The sequence below is a fragment of the Dermacentor andersoni genome, chromosome 10 (genome assembly GCF_023375885.2).
Source record: "Dermacentor andersoni chromosome 10, qqDerAnde1_hic_scaffold, whole genome shotgun sequence".
In the NCBI taxonomy this organism is placed as follows: domain Eukaryota; kingdom Metazoa; phylum Arthropoda; class Arachnida; order Ixodida; family Ixodidae; genus Dermacentor; species Dermacentor andersoni.
This window is the reverse complement of record NC_092823.1, coordinates 91,075,726-91,087,415: the sequence shown is the minus strand read 5'-3', so window position 1 is coordinate 91,087,415 and position 11,690 is coordinate 91,075,726.

The window sequence follows — 11,690 nt, the reverse complement described above, 5'->3', positions numbered from 1 at the left end:
AGAACCCCAGGTGGTAGCAATTTCCGGAGTCCTCCACTACAGCGTGCTTCATAATCGGAAAGTGGTTTTGGCACGTAAAGCCCCATTTTAAAACCTAACAACGACAACGGAGCGAAACTAGTCAAGCAGCCATATCATAACCACCACTACATGTCACTGCATCGTGTCGTGCAGCTGGGTACAGTGTCCATCACAAGATGCGTAGAATCAGATGCGGAACCTTTACAAGATGCTTAAATGACTAACATTTTAGACACCTTCAGATTTCGAACGAGAAAACAAATTAAAAACACGGCTATGTGTATAGAGAACCTTCCCGTAGCCTTATCGATTGAGCAGGCACATTGTGTGAGCGTCCGTTTACCTGGATTTTTGAGCCATTTTGCTTATGCCTCTTTCGTCCAAAAATGACGTCGCGACGACTTCATTCTCAATCTCGTATACACGAACAAATACTGGCCGAAGGCACGACGAACCTGAAGAACTTTGCATTATATCTCAGACAATATAGTGGTAAATCTTACGGTTTATAACCCAGAAAGAAATTAGGCTTGGTACAGCAGTGATAGTGATATATATTTATTCTACCCTCAGCAAGTACTGAATTTCGCATAATATGTACGCTCTGAGCCTTCATTTGGCCTGTTGGTGATCGCACGCGCAATTCACAGTGCCTAGCAATAGTTAGCACTTTTGTCGTAACATGATTCCAGAAGTCTAGTGGAAGCACCAGCAGCTGTAGCAAGAATGCTGCAGGAGAAAGGCTGTCAAAAATGCGCAGCTATCCTACACTGGTGAAGTTTGGACAACGTAAATCGTACAGGGAATGTATCTGCAACATTCGAGAGTTAGGGCTCACACCATTATGTGGCTTTCAGAACCTAGTCACTGGAACATAGGGCACCATGTTCTATCGGATATTGTTGAACAGGAAGCATTACTGTACGCCTTATTGAGAAAGAAACTGAATACTGTGTCTTATCTTGCAACGAGAGGAGTCATCCAGTTGCACAGAACACTACTACGTCTAGGAACATAGTCTAATATTGATGCTACATTCATAGTAGGTAGCCGAGGAACGGACGTGTAAAGAGGACTACAAAAATGCACTGAAAGAGAATCGTAAGGATCAACCAGCATGTTTGATAATCTCTTTATTCGCACATTGAAGGAGGCGAAACGAAAGAAAAAAAAATGTTCAAGTGATGTGTATCAAATCTTGATGGAACACTATGGCTTACGCCGAGAATAAATTATTAGTGAGATTGCACCAAATAGAACCTAAAACAAGCTCTCCAAAAAATGTGTGCACTTGTAATGTTTATTTAACATATTCATGAACATTAGTACACAGTTCTAGGAAGTTTATTTCTTGTTTTTGATATGGAGTTAGCAGTTTAAATGAGCTGTGAAAAAGAGTGCAACTCTTATTTTTGTGCATCATTGTGGTACGCAAAAGGGAACAATTTAGTATGTCAACAAGAAAATAGATAAAAATGTAATGTAGCATTGACATTTTTAATGCGAAAGTGTCAACTGGCCCACTGAGCAAAAAAGCCGACGGCGTCGGTCACACCGAAGAAACGCCACCTAAGTTGCCATTGGCTCGAGTGCGCAAGGTGCGCAGAAACACCGTCTAATTGGTCGCGTGGAGCCATTCTTCCGATCATTTTCGACAACACTCGAAGTACGTCGTAGGTTCATTACAAAACACTTGAATATAGCAACAAGTCGGTATTTCCTGATTAACAGAACGCTTACGGATTCTCGCCAGTAGGAACAGAGGCGATCAAGGAGCAAGTGACCGATGTGCAGGGGAGCGACATCATAGAGCCATCCACAAGTCCCCCGGCTTTGCTCGCCATTCTTGTCAAGAAAGACAACACACTACACTTCTGTGTAAACAAAAAAAATGAAGCGATGTTACCAAGGGTCGCGTTCATCAAGTGGCGCGGATTACCGTCTCAAAAGATTGTTGATGCAATGCGAGTTTTTTCTTCATTCGATCTCATGTCTGGGCAATGGCCGATTGAATTTCAGCACGACCGCACGAAAACAGTGTTCGTCACGCCTAACGGACTTTATAAATACCAGTTTGTATTTTTCCCTGTATTCCGCGGCTTCTATCATTCAGCATATTATGAATAACGTCCTTGCTAAACCTGAACGGCGCACTTATCTTGAATCATTTGACGACTTTGTCTTCTTTGAAAGTACTTACGTCTTAGAAGCGTCCTCCCCGTCATATGCAAGGCCAGCCAAAGTATTAAGCCTAAAGACTGATACTTTGATTTTGAAAAGCTAGTATGTTTTAGCCACGTAGTCTGCCTCCAGGGACTTCATCCGTCTACAGTGGAGAATACTGCAGAACGTTTTCTCGGTTTGTGCGCACAACACCGATGCTTTGTCATGAAAATTTTCAAGATTCTGACTCTCTTGGACGACTTACACTTGACGATGTGCCTTTCGTTCTGGCGGACGAGCTGCATCTGTGATTGTATTCTGTGTGCCAGCGTTTACAAGCTGCGCCAGTTCTGCCTTCATTCGACGACGACGCAAGAGCTTAACTTCACACCGATTTCAGAAATACGGCCATAGACGCCAGTCTTTTGCTGTAGCAAAGCGGTGCGAAATTCGCCATCGTATGAGGAAGTTGCAGTCTCAATAAGAGTATCACTATCTATTTAACTGCGAAGAAATATAGCTTGGTGGTTAACCGCATGGGCGGCGAACATTTCCCCCTCCCCCCCTACCTGCACGGAAGACAATTTTCGGCTGTGCGCGATTAATATGCCCTGTGTTCGCCTCACAATTTCGAAGATCTTTCAATGACGCTTGCAATTTCGAATATCTGCTCGTAAAGGTAGGTAATTACCGTCGTCTACCGATGCTGAAGGAAACTCAAAGACCCTGTCAGACCATCGCGCGCACCATTCTCAACGACACAATCGGAATACTAGCACGACATGGCAGTAGCAGCATTCTCGATCTCATAAGGATGGCTAAGCTCCGGTACGCGAACACTCAGCTATTGCCACTCGTCTAGCAGCTTTGGGTAGTTGACATTGTTCTACCCCGGTGTTCACGCATGGCTCATCAAACTGTCGTCACAACAATGTCCTATATAAAAACTGTTTGTGGAAGCTACCCGAAAAAGACCTTCTCCTCACAATATCAGGAAAGCGCCAAGTGTTTTCCCAAGTTTGACAAATAAGCTCTGTGCTGGACATTTAAAGTTCGCTTGAACAGTAGCCATGATATCTCGGGAATGTTACTGGGCCCGGTTGCTTTAATCTGTTGAAGAGTACGTGAGGACTTGTAGCGATGGTCAGCGGAGCAAGACACCACCTGTTTAAGGCGTTGGCTTCCTGCCAACTTTAGACCCCCTGGACTGTAGTTCTATGAAATATACTTAGACCTGCTTCGTCCACATTCAACAAAATTCTTGCGCCACTAATAATAGTCGCCACCGACTACCTGACTCGGCGGCAATTGCATCGGGAAGCTCTTACAAAATGGCAACGTTTTTCTTTTGCAGTTGCGTCCTACAATCAGATGCACTTTTTGTAGCAGTGTAAAATTTAAATAAAATTGTGGTATTTTTATGTGCCAAAACCCCGATCTCACTATGAGGCACGCCATAGAGTGCGACCCCCGAAATCTGCACCACCTGGGGTACTTTAACGTGCAGCTAAATATAAGTACACGGGTATTTTCGCATTTCGCCCTCATCGGGATGCAATCCCGCGACTTCGAGCTTCGCATCCCAACACCACAGCCAATAAGCAGCCACGGCGGGTGTAGTATTTTTGAAATAATTGGCAGCATCCACAGGCAGTGTGATGCAATACGTCTTGCATGTGACGTACAACTCTCTCCACAAGGGCGCTGCATATTATCTCCAAACGAATTGGCTAACGGAACATCTAAATCAGAACGTAGACTGATACTATTTCTTTGTACGTTGATGTAGAACGCAAGAGAGAACGAGCTATTGCCATATGTTACGTACTTTCGCTTACCCACTGCTACTAAGCAGAGCAGCCAGCATATCGTATTTGTATTTTTCTACGCATTTTCAGTCCGGTCATACCTAGACGCTGTGCTACCTAAGGCTTAGGTTGTCCTATGATAACCTGCGCACTCAAATGTTTCTATAACTAGCGCAAGAATCGCAGCTTTCTCGGCGTCAAATCCGACACTACAACCTAGGGTCAAAGCCGTGCAATCCGGCATACGCCGGGATTGCACTTGTCACGTCGTGAGGATTGCACTCGTCGTGAGGATCGTCACGTTGGGAGGATTGCACTCGAAGTGGCGGACAATACTTGCACAAAAAACTGAGATGCAAAATCCACTAATTAATAAAGATCCACTAATTAAGTTCTTAACTAATTACATCATGGCCCATATTGCAATTTACAAGTTGTTGCCGTGGAGGTCGCAAGGCGGATCCACTTGGAACTAATTTTCAAGATGGCACCAGTTTCGAGGCACATTCCCGAACTTTACGGAGAAATGCTATGGCGTTCCCGTTAATTTGTTAAGAAAACGTCGTTTCATGCGCTGAAGCACACAAGTAACTGGTACGCCGATGCATTTCTTCGCAATGTTCGCGACTTTTTATCTCGAAACTGCTGTCGTCCTGCGAATTTGTTCCAAGTGGATCCGCCTTGCGGAGTCCACTGCTAGAATTTGTAAATCGCAATATGGGTCGTAAGATACTTAGCTAAAAAGTTAATTAGTGAATTCGTATTAATCAGTCGATTTTGCATTTCAATATTTTGTGCAAGTATTGTCCGCCGCTTCTAGTAGACCGGTTCATCAACTACAATTCAGCTATCTGCCAAAGGCAACCCTTAAAAAAATTTGAAAGTGTTCGCTTAAACACCCTGTATATATACCATGTGAACTAGTGCGACTGGGTTTCAAAAATTGTTTTTGGGAACAGTGTTACGCCATGTGTGGAGAGTCAAGATAGGCATAAATCGAAAGCTAAGTCTCCAGATTAAATACGTGGTAGCGGCTATCACAATAGCAGCCGCAGTTTTATGCTAGCTACGGTTTTACTCTCAAAAATTGAGTACAAATTTTCGTCGTTTCCATTGGCTTCTAGTTCTGAATCGTTACCCGCTCTGGGAACAAAATTTTTGCTTGCCACTGCATTTGGCTCTCGTGTATTGTCTTCCAGAACATGTATATTACCTGCCTTTTTTCAATAATCAACCTGTAGCTTTACTTATTTGCAAAAATCCCGCTCGTTCTATTGAAAACGTGCATTTTCGTGCCGGGGCTGCTTTAGGCGCTAGTTGGTACGCGTCCAGGAAAGCTGAATATGTCACACGGACAAAGGTGGGTGGTTTCGTGTCCTAGCATTTTTATATAAGCGATGGTACTTCTCGTAATGATTCTACATTTTACCATGTTTATGTCATTCTAAAAAAAGCATGAAGCGCTACCATATTTTGCTTGCCGCCAAAGTATACTGAAGTTCTAATATGCCCCACGTGCTAATGTTCCCAATTCTTGTTACTATGCAGGAATATCGACATTCTTTATTTACCTCGTACTTGATTTTAACATTCCCGCTCTATTTTGCAGAGATCAGTTTCCATAACTTTTCATCGTCATCGGTAGCTACATACCAAACATTTTGTAGTAACCATACAAGTGCGGCTGTCATAAAATTTACTGTTGGAAATTTGAAGGTTTACAATACAGCGAAAGCGACGGCTTTCACGTGAGTCCCTGCTTTGCACTTTCAATTGAATCGAAGGTGTAAGAAATTTTTCCATGCCAGTGACCGTTTTTGCCACAACTAACAATATTTTTATTTCTACAGCAGTTATATGGACTCTCCAAACGCATTTCTGCCGTTGGCGTCGTCTTGACTTTCCGTATAAACTCCAAGGGTGATAAAATCGTCGCCGCACGCCGTATGTTGTATGTGCGAGTAAAAGCGTGTGGGGGTAAGCAGGTGATCCCGGCTCAATCTCGCGCACGAAAGAGAGGAGGCGCGCCGTCTTCCGTCACGCGCAAGGCTCCGGGGTGAGAGAGGGGGGCGCGTTGTCCTCCGTGCGCCCGCGCACGCCCACAGGGACCGCAGTTCCCTGAAAACCACATGGGATGGGGACAATGTCCACCGTACATAGGCAGAGGGGAAGCGTTCTACTTGGGGCGGCGTGCGCCGCCCGGGCTGCTGTGTCTCGAAAGCCATCTGCAACGTGTACAGAGCCCGCCGGCGCAAGGGGAACTCACGATCGCAGCGCTTACTTTTGGCGTCATAAATGTGTGCGTGCTGTGTTCTCGCTCTTCTTGCGTTGAAGCCATAGACCGCATAGTCACTTCGCTGGCTGCTGCCGCAGCGCTCGCTTGCACTAGCGTTCTTACAGCGACTGTCCGCGCTCATCGAGTGTGATGTGGTTGTGTTTGCGTGTGCGCGCTGAGACCATGCTTGTTAATTCAGTTAGTTAACGAATATGTTTTTTGAATAATTACAGTGCTAGAAACACAACAAAAATTTTACTCTGCAATATTACTGCTGCAGCAGTTGCTATGCTAAAGCACCAATGGTCTGCTGCAGTACAGGCAGAGCCACAAGAAGGATGAATGGAGAAATAAAAAAGAGCACTCTCGTCTATTTCACGGCTTCGTTGTTTACAGATGTCAACCCACGCTTTATTATACATGTGCGATAGCATGGCACCCTTTGTATGAGGTATCAGAAGGAGGAAACGAAAGAAGGAAAGATAGGGAGGTCGTACAAGTGCATATACACTGCAGATAATCTTGTTATGGACAGGTTATCAATTATGCTGCACTCTTCCCTGTCTACCACTTTGATGGGCACAAGAAGAGAGTGTATTATTTTTTCGTGAGAATGTACTTCGAGACTGGGACTCGTTGAAGCACAAACGCATATACTAGAGCGCTGTGTGTGTTGAATTGAATCACTCTTTCAGCACACCCCCTGAGCAGTATAATTAGACCACGAAGGAGCACTATAGTTGCGTCTAGAGTATTGGCATTGTGGTTTTGATCTCGTCCTGATCAGAAATAGTCAAATGTGAAAGCTGAAGAACATTATGTGTTGCTGAGAAAATTGTGACGTGTATATTAGGCTATACACCTAGGCTATGTTTATCTTGGGTGGCATTGCATGGACTTGTTTAACGCTTCTACCTTATTGCTGCCTGCAGATTCACTGCAAACGGCCTGCCCATAATAGAATAGTGCCAATAAGAACGTGCGTGCTTTGCAAGATTTTGTGACACTTACTGAGCATTTTTTGCATCAACTTCAGTGAGGGCTGCATGGTAACTTAAGCGTCTAAAGAAACCGCCACCTTTAGAAAAACCTCCGCCACCATGAGTTTATTTCTAGGGTGGTGCACCATGTGAAAAGTGATGAATTTGTTACTGCAGATGCGGCTATGGCCAAAACCTGACACGTAAGTACAACAAAATTATAAAACAACACATGCTTTCTAAAAAATACATTTAGAGGCACTTTCACTAAAAGAATAGGCAAGAAAATTTTTAGAAGGTCTCCATTTCTGAATGGGACACGTTAAATAAATAATAAGCAAAAGTAAGTTTGGTGGAGTATAATGAAATGCTTTGTTTTTGGATATGACATTCTTAAAAGCTTTATTACGAAGTCAATGAACCTTGGCACCGAGGAAAGTTCGAAGACAGCAGTTATGTGTGCCGAAATGGTGCAATGAAGCTTAACTTCAACATGAGATGAATATTTTTCACTTTCCGGAAGATAAATAACGTTAGCAACACGTACTGGCTTCCTGTGACGAGGTCACCGCCGCAGAAAAGGAGGTTGAATGTGCTCTAGTTGCAGCGACAAATCCGCCCCCATATCTTAGTCCTTTCATGAGGGGCTAGCACTGAAAAAACACGAGGACAAACTTTAGAAAACTGACAAGCAAGCTTCCCCTTTGCCAACTTGGTAGCGACACTAACAACCTTTCCACGGCATTAAATTGGCAACGTCAAGTCTGAGGAAGACACACCACTTTTTCTTTCTCGTAGGTGTTGCAAGGCATACGTGTTGCATAGAACTTCGTGGCGCTTTTAATATTGGGTGCCGTTTTACAATACCGGACAAGATGCTTATCAAGCTGCTCAATCAAGTAACGATACCCAAGTGCCTCGCGTTCTGAGCTCTGTCTTACGTTCTGCCAGACCATTATCTTAGTATGATGTGCTGTCAAGTCAAAATGTTTGACGTTTGCTAAGAAATATTTTACAAGTAGGGTGTACCCTCAGTTCTGTTAGCAGTGACAACGTTCTAAATATACAAGCGCTGTACAGATGTACAGATGAGATGAAGAGGTAAATCGCAATAATAACGGTGACGCAGTGCCCTGTCTCTTGATTACTGGCTTTCAAGCGCTATATGGATAACACAGTGCTACATCAACAAAACCGCTCATCAGCAATAGTCATTGTCAGCACTTCCCAGCATGGTTATCACGCAGAAGATATCATACACAGCTGTAACCATTGATCAGTTGTCGACTTACTGTGGTGGATCTTTTGCGCGCCAGCGTAACTGGCCAGCTCTTCAAATCGGTGGGAAATGTGTGAGGCCGCTGAACAAGCGAACGAGGAAAGCACCTGGAGGTAAAGCAAATCGCGCACAGGGGAATCCCAAAGGAGTGCGTTCGCGCGGCATAGTACGGCCACCTAGAGGAATGTGTAGGTTACATTGAACGAAGCAGGGATATAGAAATGAAGCGAAGCTTCACGGAGGAGAAAAGGTAGGCCGATGCCCCCTGAGTTTACCTCCTCTGGCAGTTGCTACAGGTTATCTTTGCGATAAATACATAGAGGGTTCGCTTCGCGGTAACAACGTCCTCGCGCGTGCAGTACGCTTTGTGTTCGAGTGAAAACGTGAAACGATAATGGCGGTTCAATCTCGCGTGCGCGAGAGAAGGAAGCGCACCGTATTACGTCACGCGGAAGTTACCGCAAAAGGGGAAGGAGGGGGGTGCGGTACCACAGCTGCATGCGGTCGCTCGGGCTTTATCTTGAAAGCGATCTGCGTTTGGGGCGCAGTCTACGTGGGCCAACGGCTCGTAGCTTTCCGTGGACTGTGTTCTCACTCTTCCAGAAGTAGGATGGTTACAAACGCAGATCAGATTATAGACTTTTCTGGCTAACCATGGAGCACGTCTTAGTTGCACATTCCGCTTAACAACTTGTTCTTTGTCAAGTGGAGAGGAATTCGACATTGTGCGTGAGTTTGTCCAAGCGACGACTATAGTCTATTTTCTACTGGTATTATACGAACAACCAGGAACATTGTATTCTACCTGCATCCATGACTGGCCTTCACGAGCGCCTGAAACCAGAAGTATATAGTCGCGACCTATGACGTCGTATGTAGAAATATGTCAATAAGCGTTGCCTAGGGTTCCCTAAAGGAATCCCGTAAGCCTATGTATTATCTATATATATATTCCTTTAGGGGTCCCAAAGGTATATAATACCTCGAATGAGGTATTTCTGGTGAAGTCTCCTCACCAGAAATACCTCATTGAAACGCTAGAACGGATCCAGAACAGAGCAAGCCGCTTCATTATAAGCGATTACAGCTACCAGTCTAGTGTAACACAAATAAGAGTTAAGCTTTCATTACAATCCTTGATCACTCGCCCAGACATTGCCCTTTTATCACTCTTCAACAAATTCCTTCACTCCACTCGAACACCCGCATGCTTGAAACGACCATACTTCTCGTCACATAGGCTTGATAATCATTTAAGCTATGCCCGCCTTTACGATTGCACAAAAGCATTCCATTACTCTACTCTTCCTCGTGCTATCAGAATATGGAATTCTCTCCCGGACAGCATTGCATGCCAGTCCAACTACTATTCATTCTGTGATGCCTTGACTGAATACATGACGAAACAAATGTGAAGTTTTACGTTTGTCGCACAATGCATTCTTGTACTTGCACTATCTTTTACACTTTATTGTCGCATTATTGCCGTTATGTTGCTATGTTTAGCGTTCCGTTGGAATGTCGCGTCAGTAACTTTATTGTCATTTTTAAATCAATTATAGGGTTTAACACTCTAGTCTTGCTAATTACACGACTTCACTGAAAACAATCTGTGTGATTTATTCCTTATTATATTATGCTTTCTTCTTTTGCCTACTAAATCATGAACTAAGTAATTCTTTTTCATATCGGTTGCACTTGCGGTTGTAGTTAGTAAAGTGATGTGGTTTACAGATGGCTTGTATTCTATGTATTTTCTATGCACTTGATCAATGCCTCACTTTGAGGCCTGTAAGTTAGTTTTAAATAAATAAATAAATAAATATATTAGCCGGCTCGATTAGAGCGAATTGCACCGATATCCTTTTGCGCTGCATCTCATTCAGCTCCTAGTGGCAGTGAAGTGCAGAGTACATCACATCTAGTGATCTATCCAAATGACCATTGAACTTCTCAAATGATTTTTTTTTTGTTTACAGTGCGGTATTCATAGCGGTGATGATCGATTAGCTGGTTATCGAGCGTGGACAGCAAGATTGCTATTTTTGGAAGGAACTTACTGCAAACCGTATTTAGATGTGGTAGGACCAGGGTTCATTGACCTTGCTCAGTGGGCATTGACTCCTTCATAAAAAATCTGGCAGAACCCATCTCACGATGACTCCCGATGGTAACGAGTTAGCATTGAAACACTATAAGGACACCAGGTATTGCCACCGTCAATAGGGGTTTTGTATGGGGTCTGTACTGCAGAAATACTTCTCTTTCACGCTTGCCTAAGAACACTCAACGCCATCTAGCGCCACCGCCGCGAAGTCTGTGCACGACCTCCGTAATTGATGACGCGCCGTTGCGAGGAGAATGCTGGGAAACGGGTGATGCCGCATTTCGGCTCCTCACTCGCGTTTCTTTCTTGGCACGCTACGCCATCTTGTGGCGCTGTCAGGAAGTCCGCGCACGGTCTGCGAGAGGAGAAGCGAGGTGCGTCGGTGCTTTCGAAGGCTGAAAATTGTTCCCTCGCATGCCGCACACTAGGTGGCACATACTCAGTGACCTAAGTTGGCGAAACAATAATTGAAAAGCAGCACATGCCCAGTGAATTGGTAGCGCCGCCTGCAAATACGGCGACTTGCTGTCTTACAGGGACCTCCGTAATGTAGGTTCGAGTGAAAAGTAGCGTCGGTTCGTTTCCATGTTTTTTTAAAGGCAGTGCAGACGACATACCCAGAGGAATACAGTGTGCAAAACAACCTCACGCCTCTGTTAACGAATGTGAACTTCTTAGACTGTTCATCAAGGACAATGTCGTTGTAGTTACCTCAAAAATACAAAGTAGTCAAAAAGTCGCCTCCATATAGCACTTCTGAAAGATCGGTGAGTACGAAAAAAGGATTGCAAAGACTGCTTTCATTACTACTATGAAATCGTTACAGAACATCCCTGATCTGCCTTTCTTAAGCTGCTGTTACTGCAGTGGCCCATTTCAGTTGAGAGACTGGTGACGGTGTTCTTCATTCAAGAAAACTGTCATGTTCGTCAGCACATTTCGCTCTCATTGCGTATGAAAATCTCGGAGCTTTGAAATATTTGCGAACGGCTTGTTGTTTTATGTGTACGTACAATAGTAGAGCCTTGAAATTATCCAGTTAAGGTCGAAACACGTC